Consider the following 17,885-nt stretch of genomic DNA (forward strand, 5'->3'; position numbering starts at 1 on the left):
ATCTTAATATCCTATTACGTTTTCTTAATTAACATAGTTTCAAAAACAGATAAGTAGTTAGATTTATATTTATTTATTTATTTATTAGTAAAAACATGTTTACATGACATTACAGTAAAACCAATGCGTCACGAAACTTAGATAACATAAAAGAAAAAAACAGTTTGTAAGAACATGAGAAAAAAAAAACAATAAAGTTTAAAACTAAACTAAACTTATATGAGCCTGTAATATCGTGACTAAATTGTATTCGCAGGTGTTCGTTGGAAAAACAATATTATGCAATATCTGGACCTGAAAAGAAAAGGTTATGAACCCCATCTACGGGACATATGCCGGTCTTGCCTTATAAATAGAAAAATGCTAATATGTTCAAAATTTCAACGTTATTTTAATAGTTATCTAGCACATTCTGCCCCGTTATTACGTAAAATAACAATGATCATGATTTTGGAACCTAGTCTCATATGAAATTACGCGACAACAAGCACTAGACGGTCTTTCTGTGCTCATCGCGGGAGGACGGTCAACCCGCCGAGCCTTAAAAAAAGTGATTTTTATCACTTAAAAGTACCTTACTTCACCAAAATACTGTAAAAGCTTTGTAAAATATAATATTTGCTATCCCATAGGACCATGCGCATTACGCCAGACTGCATTAATTTTAGAGTTTTATCCACTCAAACTTTATTTCAAATAAACTATGCCGGTCTTGCCCGCACTGACTAATATCTTTTATAGCTTAATAGACAAATTTTGGTTGTGCAATAAAAATCCTTGGCAGATTGAAATATCCTTTGCCTGAAGTATTGTACGGATTGTATTCATTTTTTAACGTCGCCTCATATCTCTCAAGAAGGACGATTATCAAGTCGTCTGTATGTTTTTTTATTTATTATTTTTTTTTATTTTTTGTTTGTTCCTCGTATACTCTATATCTCCGTCGTTACTGGACCAATTTTGAAAAATTTTTTTTTGATTGAATGTATATTTTCATTCATTTCATTTATTTATTTGAATCAAGCAACATGGCTGATACAATGGGTGACAAAATAACTAAGGACCTATACAATTTAGAGATTAAAATAAACATCAAATAACGCACATTAACAATAAAGCATTAATTAAATTATGGGAAACATACAATCAAAAATTATAAAAATAAGTACTTAATAACAAAATAAAAAATAAAATAAAAATAACAAAATAAAAAATAAAATAAAATAAAATAAAATGAAGTTGAAATTAAATATTAGAAGCTACTGGCAATGTCCAAATTAGGTTACATGTCTCTCATAAATTAATTATATAAGCACAGTAGTAGGAGGTAGGGCATAGCGAATGATATTCCGCTTTGTGTGGTAGGGCACAGCACAGCGGATATCGTCTCGCTCGAATCTAGAGCAGAGCCCAACTGGGGTAGTACCTCCGCCTTACAGAAGACCGCAGCCAAATAGCACTAGACCCTACTCATAGTGTTGTGTTCCTGTCGGTGAGTAAGGCTGCCAGAGCTCAACGAGGGTGCGGTGTGCTGATGACGGGAGGACTTACGGAACTAACTTGTTCCGTTTATTGTCCTTTGAGTCGTCGGCAACCCGAACCCTCCTTGGAACTTGTACACTCCTTTTTGCTGTGTACTTAACACAGCAAAAGGGAATGTACAGGTTTCTAATGGGGTGGCAACGCGCATGTGACACTGTTTGAGTTGCAGGCGTCCATAGGTTACGGTGACCGCTTTACATCAGGCGGGCCGTATACTTGTTTGCCACCGACGTAGTATAAAAAAAAAAAAAAAAAACAATTATTCCAATAAAAAATAGAATTATAATTATATATATTATATTATTTACACAATTAGGGATAAATTTTAACAACATGCAATGTATTAAATTAAAAATATAACTGGATTATAAAATAAATAATTAGGCAATAGAAATATAATCAAATCAAGCTATATATTATTATTAATAATCATAATTTACAAGACTGGAGTGCAGACCGATCCATCTTCGCATCATTGGTGAATCCCACCTCCGGGCAAACACTCTCAGGATACTGCTCGGGCTCCCTTTTAACCTATTGAGCAGAGAGGCACAGCGTTTTCTTATAATCGCATGGAAGCCGTCCACGCTTGCCTCCGCAAACATTCCTGATTAAAGGCGTTGTTATATTGCACTCGAAGAGCGCTGTACGTTCTCTGCGTATAATTGACCCATAGGTTACATGTATAGAAGCACTGGCAGTATGCCCTAAAAAGAGTAACCTTGACTCCCTTCGTGCATCCTGAAAACCTACGTGCCAACATATTGCAACGGACGGACAACGCTCGTCTCTCCCTCTCGATGTCCATATTGTCAGAGAGATCCTCAGTGACCCAATGACCCAGATACTTAAAATGCGTGACTCTGTTCAGGTTAGTGCCACATAGAGTAATTGGTGGCAGGGTCTCATACGTTTTTGTACCAGCCTTGAAAATCAGAAATTCACTTTTGCTGGCATTGTATCTGAGTCCATGGCTCCCTGCGTATCTCTCACAGACACCGATTAGGGTTTGCAAAGCACCCAGAGATGGTGCAAGCAGCACCATGTCGTCTGCATAGCTGAAGTTGTTCATGCAAACACCGTCAACCGAACATCCAACATTGGCGCTACTTAACTCCTCAATCAATCCGTTGACGTACAGGTTGAACAGCCTTGGAGACGTTATCCCCCCCTGCCTGACCCCACACTCCAGCCCGTACTCCTCGGAATCCCTACCAGCCCATCTCACGCAATTCTTCTGTTGATGGTACCAATATTTAAGCAGGGAGATCACCTCACCAGGAAGACCGACGCTGCTCTGCATCTTCTGCCAAAGAATTTTGTATGACACTAGGTCAAAGGCCTTGGAGAGATCCAGAAAGCATGCAAACACCGGCGTCTTCCTGGAGGTATAGTACTGTACGGTCTGCTTGAGGCAGTAGACAGCACTCTCAGTGGAGAGGCCCGGCCTAAAGCCAAATTGCGCGTCATGTAATTGAATGTGCTTGTCCAGCTGCCTATCAAGCAGAGCGTCCAGCACCTTGGCAATGGTGGTTGCTAGTGAGATAGGCCGGTAGTTGGTCACATCTGATGCATCTCCAGTTTTATTTTTAATTATTGGAACCACAATAGTGTATATCAACTCTTCCGGAAGATAGCTATGTCGAACACAAAGACTATAAAACATGGCCAACGCCCTCGGTAGATGGCTTCCCGCATATTTCAGGTGCTCAATGCTGATGTTGTCATGCCCCGGAGATTTACCTCTAACCATATTTTTAACTATACGAGCCACTTCTTCGGCAGAGAAATTAACCAGATTCTCATCCTCCCGACTATCAAACTCAGGCGTAAGCTCAGTGGGCCCCAAAGGAGATTCCACTCTGAAATGGTTTTTAAAGGCGTTGGCTATGCTTACAGGATCATGTAGGCCGCTGACGCTCACCGGTAGGCCAGACTTTGGGTTTAATTTACTAGTCTCCTTCCAAAACTTACTGAAGTCTTTCTTATAGTGGTGTTTTGCAATTATGTCTAATTTAATTTGTTTTTGATTATTTTGGCAGAATTTTAATTTAGATTTAAAAACCCGACGCGATTCGCGCATTTGGTTATATACGGGTCCTGCCGTAGGTTTTCCGTAATCTATCCAGTTTAAATAATAGACTCTGGCCATCCTATGCGCGTCGGACACATGCTTATTCCAGCCCGCAACATATTTGTGTTTCCTTCGTCTCGGTTCCACATAACTATGCTCCGCTCCCGCTTTAAGTATATTTACAATGTTTTTGTACATAGCGCATTCACCAGCGCCTTATGATTCTCGTTATCACATAACTTATGAACACAGTTGCAAAGTTCTCGTGGACAATGTATTTTACTTAATCTTATATTACAGAAGTCATGATATTTTTCTATCTGTACCTCGTCCCTGACACCCCATTTTACCCTATCAGTCATGACCACAGGCGTCGGTATAGAAGGTTTAATATAGTCTAAGTCACATTCTATGGCCAAAGGTAAATGATCCGACCAATAGGTATTATGTAGCACCGATACATTGATCACTGACTGCCTGGCGGCGTGAGTTACTACACAGTGATCCAACCAGCGCTTGCAACCATGGGCATCACTGATAAAAGTAAACGAGTTACTTGGGAGCAGATCCATGTCGACACACGACCAATCCTGTTCAACACAAAAGTTCAATAGTTCATTTGAGAATAGCTCGCCCGGGTGAGCATTGAAGTCACCGAGTACGAACACCGAGTCAACGTTACTATTCTCGACAATTGCCGCCACTTCGCCTAAGCATTCCGTGAATTCCACAACATTAATTGCTGAGTCTGTAGGCATGTATACGGAGAATAACAACACCGATCGGTCTCCAATATCGATTTTAATCGCGCACAGACGCACACTACGACATTCTATTACAGACACACACGGGAACACTGCCTTCCGCCATAGAATAGCTACACCTCCATATGGTCTGCCCCTCAAAATTTCCTTAGACGTGTCGATCGCAGACTTACCGGTAAATGAAAACTCATTACTTATGGTTCCAAAAAAGCCCAAATCATGCGGCATTATCCACGACTCCTGGATAGCAATAATATCTGCCGTGCGACAAATATTTCTTACACATTCAACTGATCTTATAATACCTTTGCAATTAAAGCTTACTAACGTTATAGTACTAGCGTTTCGTGCCATTCGTTTTTAGCGTTTAGCGTTTCGTGCTATAACTGTAAAAAAGCAATTCTCCTAAAAAGCGATCCCCAAAAGAAATCTAATATGCATACAGATTGGTCCCATTTTTCTCAGAACCCAGTTCTGATGATGGGATCCTGGAGAAATCGAGGGAACTCCTCGAATCTGAAAGGCATACATATGGTGATTTTTGTGTTTATAAAGGAACAGCATGCATTTAGGTACGGAACAGTGACATTTGGTGCAGTGGAACTGCTGATGATGGCCAGAACGGAACTCTTCAAATCTGAACGGCACGCTTAAAGTGACTTTGGTATTTTTATAAGAACAGCATGCACTTTCGTCCAGAACAGTGACATTTGGTGCAGTGGAATTGCTGATGATGGTCAGAACCGAACTCCTCAAATCTGAACGGCACGCTTATAGTGACTTTGGTATTTTTATAAGAACAACATGCACTTTCGTCCAGAACTCATTTGGTGCAGTGGAACTGCTGATGATGGTCAGAACCAAACTCCTCAAATCTGAACGGCACGCTTATAGTGACTTTGCCATATTTATAAGAACAGCATGCGCTTACGTCTAGAACAGTGACATTTGGTACAGTGGAACTGCTGATGATGGTCAGAACCGAACTCCTCAAATCTGAACGGCACGCTTATAGTGACTTTGGTATTTTTATAAGAACAGCATGCACTTACGTCCATAACAGTGACATTTGGTGCAGTGGAACTGCTGATTTATTTAATCGTATGGCAGTAAATATTCAAATACAGAGAATTCATAAATCTAACTCCAGAGAATTAATCCACTTTATAGCTTCGTCTTTAAGTTCTATCAGGTCTTCCGGGGGGCCTCCAGTGTATCGAGTAGATGGGCACTCTAGGAGAATGTGTTGTATACTTTGTTCCTCGGCACCACAGTGACAGGCAGGAGAGTCCACCCAGCCACAACGATATCTATATAAGGCGCAGCGACCGTGGCCAGTTCGTATTCTATTTAAATTACACCATCTGCGCCTCGGTAGTTCCATCCCTTCCATTTTATTCCATGGAGAAATTTCCGAACCAAACATTCCATCCATCTCAGTAGACCATTGTTGCGTCCACACCCGCATAGCGTTGTAGTCTTCTTGAGTGAGAGTTGACGCGATACTATAGGGAGGATTTCTCGACTTCAGGCGAGTTTTTATCGGGTGTATGAACTCGTCGTGGATTGGAAGGTTTGGATTATTCCTGATTTTTGTCGACTCCTTCATCAGCGCGTCTTTCCTTCGTAGATCAGGTGGCAAGATCCCGCAAAGAACTGGGAGCCAGTGACAAGGGGTAGACCGCAGTGTGCCGGATATAAGACGCATAGTTTTGTTCAGCTCCATATCAACTTTGCTGGCGTGAACACTGCCCAACCAGACTGGCGCGCAATACTCGGCTGAGGAATACACCAGTGATAGGGCAGATGTACGCAATGTGCTGGCATTTGCTCCCCAGGATGTTCCAGTTAGTTTATGGATGATATTGTTGCGCGTTTGTAATTTACGACCAGTACTTACGAGATGCTCTTTGAAGGTCAAGGATCGGTCAAGGATAACCCCGAGGTATTTAGGCGTAAAATTATGTCTCAGGTTCGACCCGTTTAGGGACACTCTAAGCTCGCGGTTAGCCAGTTGGTTATTTAGGTGGAAGCAGGATATTTCGGTCTTTCCTGTACTGGTTTGCTATGTCTTTTTGCCTTGGCCACGAATGCCACGATATTAAGTAATTATGCAACTGGACAATTACCTAGCCATATGAAATAATGTAATTTTAACCAAATGGAAAATATAGTTAACGAAATAGATAATTTATCATTTTCAAATTCACTGATATGTCCACCTGACAAGTGCCTAGATCTAATTCCATCAAAATACAATAACATCAAAGTCATTCATCTGAACATTCGGAGTATTAAAAAGAATTTTGATGAATTCGTCACTATGCTTACTATGACCAAGATAAATTTCGATGTTATAGTGATGACGGAATGTTGGCTGAAAACAACGGGCCCATTACCATCTCTGCAAGGCTACTCATGCTATCATACTAGTTGCAATTACTTACAGAATGATGGCGTAGTTCTATACATTAGAAATGATCTCCCAGCCACCGTTAATGAACCGTCTCTGTCAGATAGCAACTGTCTTGTGTGTACTACGTCTGACACAGCTATCATCTGTATATACCGCTCCCCTTCTTACCAAGATCTAACTAATTTCTACAATAGTCTAGAAAGACTTGTAAACTCGTTAATATCAGTTAAAAATATTATTGTTGTAGGAGATATCAATATAGATATTAAACCTAATAATACAGATAGAAATTCAGACGATTACTTGACAATGACTGCTGCCCTAGGCCTAATTCCAGCACATTACATCCCGACTAGAGCAGAAAATTGTCTAGACCACGTTCTATTAAAAACAAAATCTCCTTCAACTATTGTTGTTTTAGAAGCTCAAATTACCGACCATCTTCCTACATGTCTCTTTCTTCAACATCAAATTGTTCAAAATACAGCATTAAGCTCTTCTGCCCGCTATAATTACACAGCCATAAAGAATGAACTAGATACAACTGACTTCAGCGTGATAATGGAAGCCTCAGACCCAAATCTAGCCACAGATCTGTTTATTACTGTTTTACAACAAGTCGTTAATAAACATATTACAATTAACTACACGCCTAAAAATATCCGAATTATCAAGCCATGGATGACTCCAGGTTTGGTGCGATGCATCCGCAACAGAGATCGAATGCATTATCAGGTTAAAAAAAATCCCAATAATGAGATACTCAAGGTAACATATAAACGCTATCGAAACTTCTGTACTGGCCTTCTTAGGAAACTTAAACGCTCCTATGAAAAAGCGGAGCTAGAGAAAGCAAAAAATAATCCTAAAGCAATGTGGAAGGCAATTAAAACCATGACAAACACAAACCGTAACACACAGGCTCCTATGGAACTACTGGGCTCATCTGTCGACGGCCAAACCTCTGTAAACTTAATTAACACACATTTTGCTAATGTCGGAAGAACACTTGCTCTGAGATCCCAAACAAATAATAATAGACCGATATCCTTCCCTGTGGTTCAAGGCACCCTTTCTCAGCGTAATTCTTTTAGTATTTTACAAACAGACCCAGCCGAAGTGGAACGTATAATAACTAGCATGCGTCCAGACTGTGCCACCGGATGGGACAACATACCAACAAAAGTTCTCAAACACTCAAAAAATGTCCTTGTCCCTCCGATTACACACATCTGTAATATAGCACTCGACAAAGGCTGCTTTCCCAACGCATTCAAGAAAGCTCTGATTCATCCCATATACAAAAGTGGAGATAGGGCCCGTGTCGGTAACTATAGGCCGATTTCAATTCTAAGTTCTTTGTCCAAAATACTTGAAAAAATCCTCAACAGTAGACTTATATCATATCTAAACAAATTCAATATTATCGCTTCAAATCAATTCGGCTTTAGAAGAGGTGTTTCAACCGAGGATGCTGTCGCTGCCTTTACTAAATCTCTTGTTAGTAAATTGGACAGCAAGCATCACTGCTATGGAATCTTCCTCGACCTATCCAAAGCTTTCGACACCGTCTCTATCCCCATTCTTGTCTCGAAGCTTGAAAACATCGGAATCCGTGGCCAATCACTAGAAATTTTTCGTGACTTCCTATCTAATCGCACCCAACGTGTCAAAATCGGCTCCTACTGTAGTAACGATGAATTTGTTCACTACGGAGTTCCTCAGGGAAGCATACTTGGCCCAACTCTCTTCCTCATATACATCAACGAGCTGTGTCAACTTTCCATCCCCAACTGCGACATATTCGCCTACGCGGATGACACGGCTCTGCTGGTGTACGACAAAACGTGGGAACAGGCCAAAAAAAACGCTGAGACAGCAACAATCAAGGTCATGGAGTGTTTGACGAAAAACATTTTAACGTTGAACCTTGAAAAATCGAAAGTGGTGCGTTTCTCTCTTCCACATACCTCGAAACCTCCGGATAGTACTAATACAGTAAGGGTCCATATCTGCCCCCCGAATCCACAGACTGCACCTGTACTTCCTCCCTGTAGTTCCTAATATTAAATATTTAGGTGTGTATGTGGATCACAAGCTTGATTGGTCAGCGCATATTGACGCTCTATGTACTCGACTTCGTAAGCTTATATACATTTTCAAGCAGCTTCGACATTCGGCATCTACCGAAATCCTATCTCTAGTCTATCAAAGCCTGTGTCAAGCTGTCATCACCTATTGTATCCCACTGTGGGGTGGAACCTATAAAACAACACTGCTCAAAGCCGAGAGAGCGCAAAGAGCTATCCTCAAAGTGATGCACTTTAAAAAACGCGATTTCCCCACGGCGCAGCTATACTTTGAGTCCAAAGTACTATCTGTAAGACAGGTTTACTTATTGCGTACAATTCTGAGACAGCATTCCTTAACTCCGTTTAACATTGCAAATGCCCAAAAACGACAGGGAAATCCGGTGTGCAAAACTGTGACTTGCCGCACAATGTTTGGTCGTCGACAGATTGAAGCTCAAAGTGCTCGTCTTTACAATAAAATAAATAGCCTAATAAAAATCTACAGCTTAACAAGGCGGGAAGTTAAAATCAAACTAGAAACATGGCTGCAAAAGTTAACATATCATGAGACAGAAAATCTTCTCATTATACTTTCTTAAAAAAAAATAGGCAACTAAATAATGTAAATAATTAATTAATTAAATTGTCTAGGTAGGTACAACAATATATGCATGTGTAAAAAGTATTTGAAATAGTTAAGTCTAAAGCTTAATTTTTTATCACTTCCTTTAACCACTGTTACATGACCTGCAATATTGTAATGACTTCAATATGAAAATGGAAGAACTCTAGCCCCTAAGGCACAGGTACTAACCTAGTTTAGGGGTCAAAGTTTGACCACTACAAGCCGACATCTTTGTACAAATCCCAATTTGTATAGTTATTATGTAACTCTGTTATTATGTAACTTGCTCTTTTATGTACAATAAAGATATTTTAACTTCTGATTAGCAGAAACGTCTGCAATCGATGCCGTTAGGCTTAGAATAAATTTAAAAGTGGAAAATGTCTGCCTTGGGTGAGACTTGAACTCACGGCCTCTGGATCGATACTCCAGCGCTCTGCCAACTGAGCCACCAAGACTTCAACCAAGCCAGCGAAATTTTCCACTACTAAGGTCAATGGGACCCGTAGCGACATCTACCGTAAGAGTGTTAAACTTCTTAAACGGCAACCGTTGCCGTTTAAGAAGTTTAACACTCTTACGGTAGATGTCGCTACGGGTCCCATTGACCTTAGTAGTGGAAAATTTCGCTGGCTTGGTTGAAGTCTTGGTGGCTCAGTTGGCAGAGCGCTGGAGTATCGATCCAGAGGCCGTGAGTTCAAGTCTCACCCAAGGCAGACATTTTCCACTTTTAAATTTAATAAAGATATTATTATTATTATTATTATTTATTACTGGGTGTGAGTCGCCAAGCTTTGAAGTACCTTGCTAGTGTATCCATGTCACCTGCTAATGTTCGTTCCAGGTTGCTAAAGTCTTTATGCTGAAAAATGAGGCAAATGTCATCAGCGTATATGAATTTACGTGCCAGGGTAGGGGGCAGGTCATGGATATATAGATTAAACAAGGTAGGAGCCAGCACGGAACCCTGTGGCAGCCCGTTATTTAGCTTTCGTAGGTTGCTGATTTTGGTCCCCAAGTGAACGCGGAACCGCCGTTGAGAAAGCATACTTGATATAAATTGGACAATTTCTAAGTTAGGGACTGCCACTAAAAGTTTGTAGAGCAGCCCCTCTCTCCAAACTGTGTCGTACGCTGCTGTTAGGTCGATGAAAGCTGCCCCAGATTTAAGCCCTTTTTGGTATCCCGTTTCTATATGAGTGGTTAATGCCAGGACTTGATCTGTACAGCTGCGCCCACGTCTAAAACCAGCTTGGTCTACTAGAATAACGTTATCAATGAGTGGTGCGATTTGTCGCAGCAGGACTCTTTCTAGAAGTTTGTAGACATTACTCAGTAGGGATATAGGGCGATAGCTAGAGGGATCATCGTCTTTCTTTCCTGGCTTCAGCAGTGCGATCACTTTAGATTCTGTAAATAACCTAGGCAGTTTATTGGACTTCAGAAGTGAAGAGAAGAACATGGACAACCACTTTACAGCATGTGGGCCCAGGTTTATGAGAAATTCATTGTATATTTCATCGACTCCTGCTGACTTTCCTGTCTGAAGACCCTTGATACATAGTTTGACTTCCTCTGCTGCAAAGGGTTTTGACAGATCGGGGTCCGGTTTATGTTTAGCCTTCAACTGTTTCCACTTTTTCTTCACCTTCTTTGTCTCCAACTTGTAACCTTTTGCTCTGGAGACAGAGACTAACTGGTTTGCTATCTGGTTCGGGTGTACTGCAGGTGAGGAACGCGACGATGAGTGTTTTCCAGTGAGCTTGTTTAACACCCTGGAACTGCTGATGATAGTCAGAACCGAACTCCTCAAATCTGAACGGCACACTCATAGTGACTTTGGTATTTTTGTAAGAAAAGCATGCATTTAAGTTCAGAACAGTGACATCTATTTAGTTATGTTTGTTAAGCATATTGAGTTTTCAAGTCAAAGTTTGTCAAGCTTCGATTTCGTATAGGAATTTCATGAGGAATTGAGGAAACTCCTCAAACCTTAACGTTATACGAATATTCATTTGTGTTGCCATCTAATAATTAAAGCATTAAAAGCAGTTTTAAAAAATACTTACACATTTCTACATAATCCAACATTCGCAAGTAGCTTTCACCAGAACCCGAAAGGCGACGGTTTTTTTTTCTTAAAAATTATATAACTAAATCCATTAATCCCTTGAGAATAAAATAGTACATTATGCTTCAGTACACGTAGACGTAATGATACCTTTAAACAGCAAATGTGATGAAATATACCGATGACCGTAGGCTCAAAGGGCGTAAGGGACAAAACACGATTTTTCAGGAGATCCAAAAAACTATTTATTTTTGAGAAAAAAAATCATAACATTTTTATTTCTTTATGAATTTTGGTGCTTGTTTTTGATTTTTTAATGTATCTTTAAGTTCTTTTTTACTAAATAATAAGTATTAGGCTGTTTTCACATTATCCGATCCGATATCGGATGTCATAAGGATTTCAATGGAAAAAATACAAGATGGCGCCTGTAATATATGGGATATCGGTCCTACATCCGATATCGGATCGGATAATGTGAAAACGCACTTACGCTACGTGGATTAATAACAGAGATAAATGTACGTTACGCCAACAAAAATTGAGTTTTTGAAAAGATTTGTACGTTACACCAAAAACAGCTATATTCAGTTCATGAATATTTAGGCGTATCGGACAAAAATATGTACTTGTTTTATGAGAACGATTTGGCGTAAGTCGTAGGTACACTATTATTGACAATAATTTTGTAAAATCTGCGACAAATTTCACGCAAATTGCTATTTTACTGCGTATTATTTTTATTATTATGTAATTAAGAGGGAATCATAAGTTTATTTTGGAATTAATCAAATTAAAACTTCGCAATTAAATTATCGAATTGTGCGTTAAAATTGTCGTCGCCACTGATAAGTCTTTAAGTAAGTACCTGTTTTAGATGGCGTTTGCCACTTTTGCCAGTGATTGGCATTAGTGCGTTTTCACATTATCCGATCTGATATCGGATGTCTGAAGGATTTTAAAGGCAAAAATAAAAAATGGAGGCTTGAATGTATGGGATATCGGCCCTACATCCGATATTGGACCGGATAATGTGAAAACGCACTTAGAGTCGTTTTTTTTTTCAAAATCGGAGGGGTGTTCTACAAACAGATCAAACAGGCACGTTCGCTGAGCGCGGTGTGTCTGTGTTGATGTTTGTGGCAGATCTCAAACATGTGGCGCCGGTATTTACATGTATGATATCTATTTCAGTGTATGGCAGTGAGTCGTTAAAGTGCACCAAAATGGCAGACGCCCGCAAACGATCGCATTCCGGGGGAAGTTTTGAATAATGCTAATGCACACGAAGGTGCGCTCGTGGACGATTTATTATTTCCTACTGCATTCTTAGTAGTTGCAGTTATGAAGAGACTCTTGTTACTTTCAGTTCGACTTGGGAAAGGTATATTGGCTGAAGTTTTGAAAGTCAATAGAGGAACACACTGTAAATGCATTAGAGGTAAAATATTGGCCATTGTATTTAACTTTTCTTCCGTAGTGCATCTTAATAATCTCAATTGAATGTATCGTATGCATTTTCATACGCTTATGAGTACTCTTCTCAGTATTACCTTGGCGAATGCTTTAATTGCCAGTGATACTCAAAAGTGATATCCCTCTGTAATTATTACAATCACCTCTGTCGCCTTTTCCTTTATAAAGTGTGACTATGTCCGCGTCTCTCATATCTTGAGGGATAGTTTTCTCATCCCACGCAGCAGCGCAGAAGGATCCGGTATAATACTGGCGAGATGCAGTCGAGTTTGATAATCTCCGCTGGCAAGTTATCTCGACCCGGACTTTTACCCAGTTTTAGCCCATTTAGTGCGGATCGTAGCTCATCAAGAGTGACTTATCCGACGGGGTGATGGAGCACGACAAAGCCTGGCTCGACAACCTTAAGCAGAAAAGGCTCCGTTCCAGAGCTCCTCCTCCTCTTGACTCGCGTTTCACCTGTGACAGATGTGGCAAAAGGTGTCGGGCTGCCATCGGACTACTAAGCCACCAAAGACGATGTACCGGCACCACACAATAAAATCACTGCAACAATCATCTGCTAAGATGTCGTGGCCAATGATATGATATGAGTAGTCTGCGAACATTGATATTTAATTGAAATGTAAGTAGTTATTGTATATAGGAACATATTTTGTTTCTGTACCCATAGACGTCTTACAATGACTGTTCACTTTTTAAGTCACGTATTCATAGCGCATTATGGTTGCGGTACTTGTGGTTGGGCCTCAGAGACTTACTTTCGCAATTTTATAAAGAAGTTTCTGAATTTTTAATTAAAACGAAGAAAAAGTTAGACTATTATATTCCAAAAACTGCATATGTGAGAACGTTTCCTTAGCAACTTTTGTTTTAGGATAGTTAAACATAGAGTTTTCCTTGGTTAGGAAAACTTTTCAGATAAGGCCAGATGTGTGCAAGTCTGTGAGTGCAACGTGCTTCTGAGATAGTGAAGTACGTATAGGTAGAAGTATTACTAGTATATACTTATAAAGTTAGATAGTCAGAATCTGACTATCTAACTTTATAAGTATATACTAGGTCAGATTCTTAGTAAGTAATTATATGCCATTATGCGCATAATAATTATGTGATGCTCCATCGATACCTGTGTGCGTAATAGCCGAATGCACAAACGCTCACAAAACGCTCACGATAATATCTCGTAGCTCTATATATATCTATCTTTATCGCTCTTGAGTATTGGCGCGACAGAGCCAGACAACATTTCGGCGTGTGGCGTTTCGCGTTGCAAAAATGCCATTCGGCTACGGGGCCTGCTTGCGTAGCCGAATGGCAATTCTCCGACGCGAAACGAAAACGAAACGCCGCGAAAGGTAGTCTGGCTCTGTCGCGCCAATATGCAAGAGCGATAGAGATAGAAATCTACGAGCGTTTCGTTTCGTGAGCGTTTCGTGAGCGTTTGTGCCATTCGGTTACGTACCCTGCTGTGTTTTTGCTATGGAAAAGCGTAATTAAAGCATCTGTCTGTATATGGTGCTAAGGGGTGGCGACGTTAAATACATTAAGTACATACATAAAATCTTGTCATAATCAATCGTACTTATAATGCATCATTTAATCAGAATTCAATATCCTCTTTCCTTCATCTTTCAGTGCATTTTTTCTGTGAAAGCACGACTTTTCCTCGACCTTTATCTATTCGTACTGTAGTTTAATTAGCCCCTTACAAGGGTGTATATTCTCGTTTTCCCCTACGCTCTCGTAACTCATAATTAGTGTCGTTGTTTAGGTTACTGCCGGCCTAGCCGAAGTAACAAACCTTGACCCTACGCGGTGATCGAAACGGCTGGCTCTGTCGCGCCACGACAGAGCTACGGGAGAGCTGGCTACGCTTAACGAAGCCTCAGCAATTGTGAATTTGGCTAGGCACTGCTTATGCTAAGTAAACTAATAACAATTAATTCAGGGCCTTCGTATAAATATCAGTCTGTGTGAGATTGGACCCGATGAAACTCATGTTTTATTTATACAGGGCATAGTTGATTATGTAGCATTTATTGGCGCTAAAAGCTGCTGTACTTTATATTCTATTGGCATTAAAACGTACTGTTTTGCTATTTTTCTGCCTACGTTTTTGTGCTCTCTCCGATAAAAATAAATTGACTAGATTAATGGATTTATCCTGTAAAATTTAGAACGCTCGTGCATAAATCATTATGTACTCAAAATGTAATGCATAACAAAGGAAAATGGCGTCAGTTTAAAAGTTTAGTGCTTACTAACGGTAACCGAACTAGCACAATAAATACGAACTTTTCCGACAAAATGCTGTTTGAAATTACGTCTTTACCTATTGTAGCCAAATGTCACTATGGGATAAATGTATCGGTATGGTTATATGGTGTGAAAAATAGTTATAGGACACCATTGGACGGTGTGAAAAATATTTACCATGTTTAAACATAATATCATTATTAAACTTACCACCATAAGATGGCTAACCCCTTATGCGTTGTCCTATGAAATAAATAGAAAAGCTGTAAGTATAGGTACTACATTTTTGTTGGCTTTGTCCGCCTATGGGCACAAACTATAAGTAACACAACATATACTTATTCGTCGTATGTTCGCAAGTTTCTCCTTGTAACGGACTATAAGTATTATACATTATTTAGTCCCACAAGGCATAGTTATAGCTTTGTGTAGAACAAAATCATAATCATATCAGCCGAAAAACGTCCACTGCTGGACATAGGCCTCCCCCAAAGAATGTCTGTCCTGCGCCACCCACATCCAGCGTACTCTGCGATCTTCACCAGGTCATCAGTCCATGCACCTTGTGTTGTATACAACATACTTAACTTTAATTTTGGGGTATTATGTCACTGTAATAAATGCCAAGTTCATGGTATTGCCAAGCAGCCGCGTGAATAAAAACAAAGTATCAAATGTAAAGCGTTCTGGTGCTTAACGCTACTTTGTAAGTTGAGTTTTACGAGTTACAGAAACGTCCACATTGTTTTTGACAGTACGTGACGTCGCAAGATGGCGCTTAACTTCAGACTTTTATAAATGTAATGAATTAATAAATTGTCCAATTGGTATTAAAAGAAGATACATACTTTCAAAAGGGGCTCACTGTCAATAAGTGGGCCGGCCGGCAACGACCTTTCAGATGTACTATCAGCTGCAAAAGTGCATGGATAAATTATTTATTTGCATTTTTTCATCTGATAGTACCTCTCAGTGATGACACCGTTACCAAAGGGGATTTAAAGCCTAACCAGAAATATATGACTACGCGCCATGTTGCGGAATTCATTAGAACTATTTTCTTCATACTAAACTGAACAGTCACCCCATACATCAGAATAACAGCGCTCTCCTGACAATACTCATATATTTCTGGTCAGGCTTTACCCAAATATACCGAATTTGTAGTTCATTTGCCTCATCTGACGATTCTCCCTCATACATACATACAACATACATACAATCACGCCTGTATCCCATATAGGGGTACGCAGAGCACACGAAACTACCAAAGCTTCAATGCCACTCCTAGCAAATAAGGGGTTGAAAGAAAACGAAACTGTGACATTGCAGTGACAGGTTGCTAGCCTCTCGTCTACGCCACAATTTAACCCATATCCTATAGTCGCCTTCTACGACACCCACGGCACAGTATAAAGATAAATCAGTAGTTAATCTCCGGCAGCGGCGACGCGGTCGTTACTACTGCGCAAGGTCACGCAGGGTTGTACCTGTGCTACGAGTAGGAACTCGTAGTAACTGTGTATGGCGCTATGCTAGTACCAACGCTCTTTCTACCTTTTTATCTAATAAAGATTCAAGTACATGTTTGTTTCTTAAATACTGACGAAATCGTATTTACATAAAATGTTTGAATAGATGTTTGCACAATATTTAAGTAGGTACCAAACTTTCGAGCTAGATAGATCGCAGCATCTACCTAAATGACGTTACAGATAAATCCTTATTGATTTGAATGTGTCATTCTAGCTTTAAATCTCACTTTTACGCCATTTACGTAATCAATAATGTACCTAACACTGCAAAAATATAACAACCACTTACTTTTCTGGGTGTCTAGGCATTCTAAAGAATATTCTGACATTTCCGCATTTTGAGAACTGTTCTCCATACACCCATAAACACTACAGTAACGAAAATATGTCTTCGGTGCAGACGTCATTTTCTCCCGAACTCAACACGTCAACACAGCGCGCGAACGCGGCCCCGACTGTCCAGCCCAATACTTACCAGTTTCGCATGTATTCGGTGCATATGGAGAGTAGTTTTCGACACACCGCGCGGAGTGAAGTTTGTTAGAAGAGTTATTACTGCTTTATACTGTGCCCACGGGAAGAAAGGGGGTGGTGAAATTCTAACCCGTCACCACACAGGCCCCGTCACCACACAGGCCTCTCCCTCATAAACTATGATAAAATTCGCCAGTGCCTTAATAACTTTTAAATACATTGTTTACATACCTAGCTAGTTTCATTAAAAGCTGAAGCCCTAGATTCTGCCTCACTGCTTCACCTAGTGTTCTGCTGAGCGAACGTAATCCCAGCCTCCATTCACTTTGTGCTGTAAGTAGCTGCATTACTTAGAGTTCATATTGTCTCGAGAAAGTATTATAGCATAATAATTATAACGATTACTACTAGTAGGTATATATATTTGTCGTAATATAATATAAGATATGAAGGAGTTCAAGTATAAAATACCTTTCGTCTCAAAATTAAATTATAAACTTGTTCATTAAGTAGATATTGAAATACACTATCTACTCGATTGGTCTTATAAATGTCTATATTTCCTTTGAAAAATAAT

Source organism: Leguminivora glycinivorella, chromosome 3, assembly GCF_023078275.1.
Source record: "Leguminivora glycinivorella isolate SPB_JAAS2020 chromosome 3, LegGlyc_1.1, whole genome shotgun sequence".
NCBI classification, from domain to species: domain Eukaryota; kingdom Metazoa; phylum Arthropoda; class Insecta; order Lepidoptera; family Tortricidae; genus Leguminivora; species Leguminivora glycinivorella.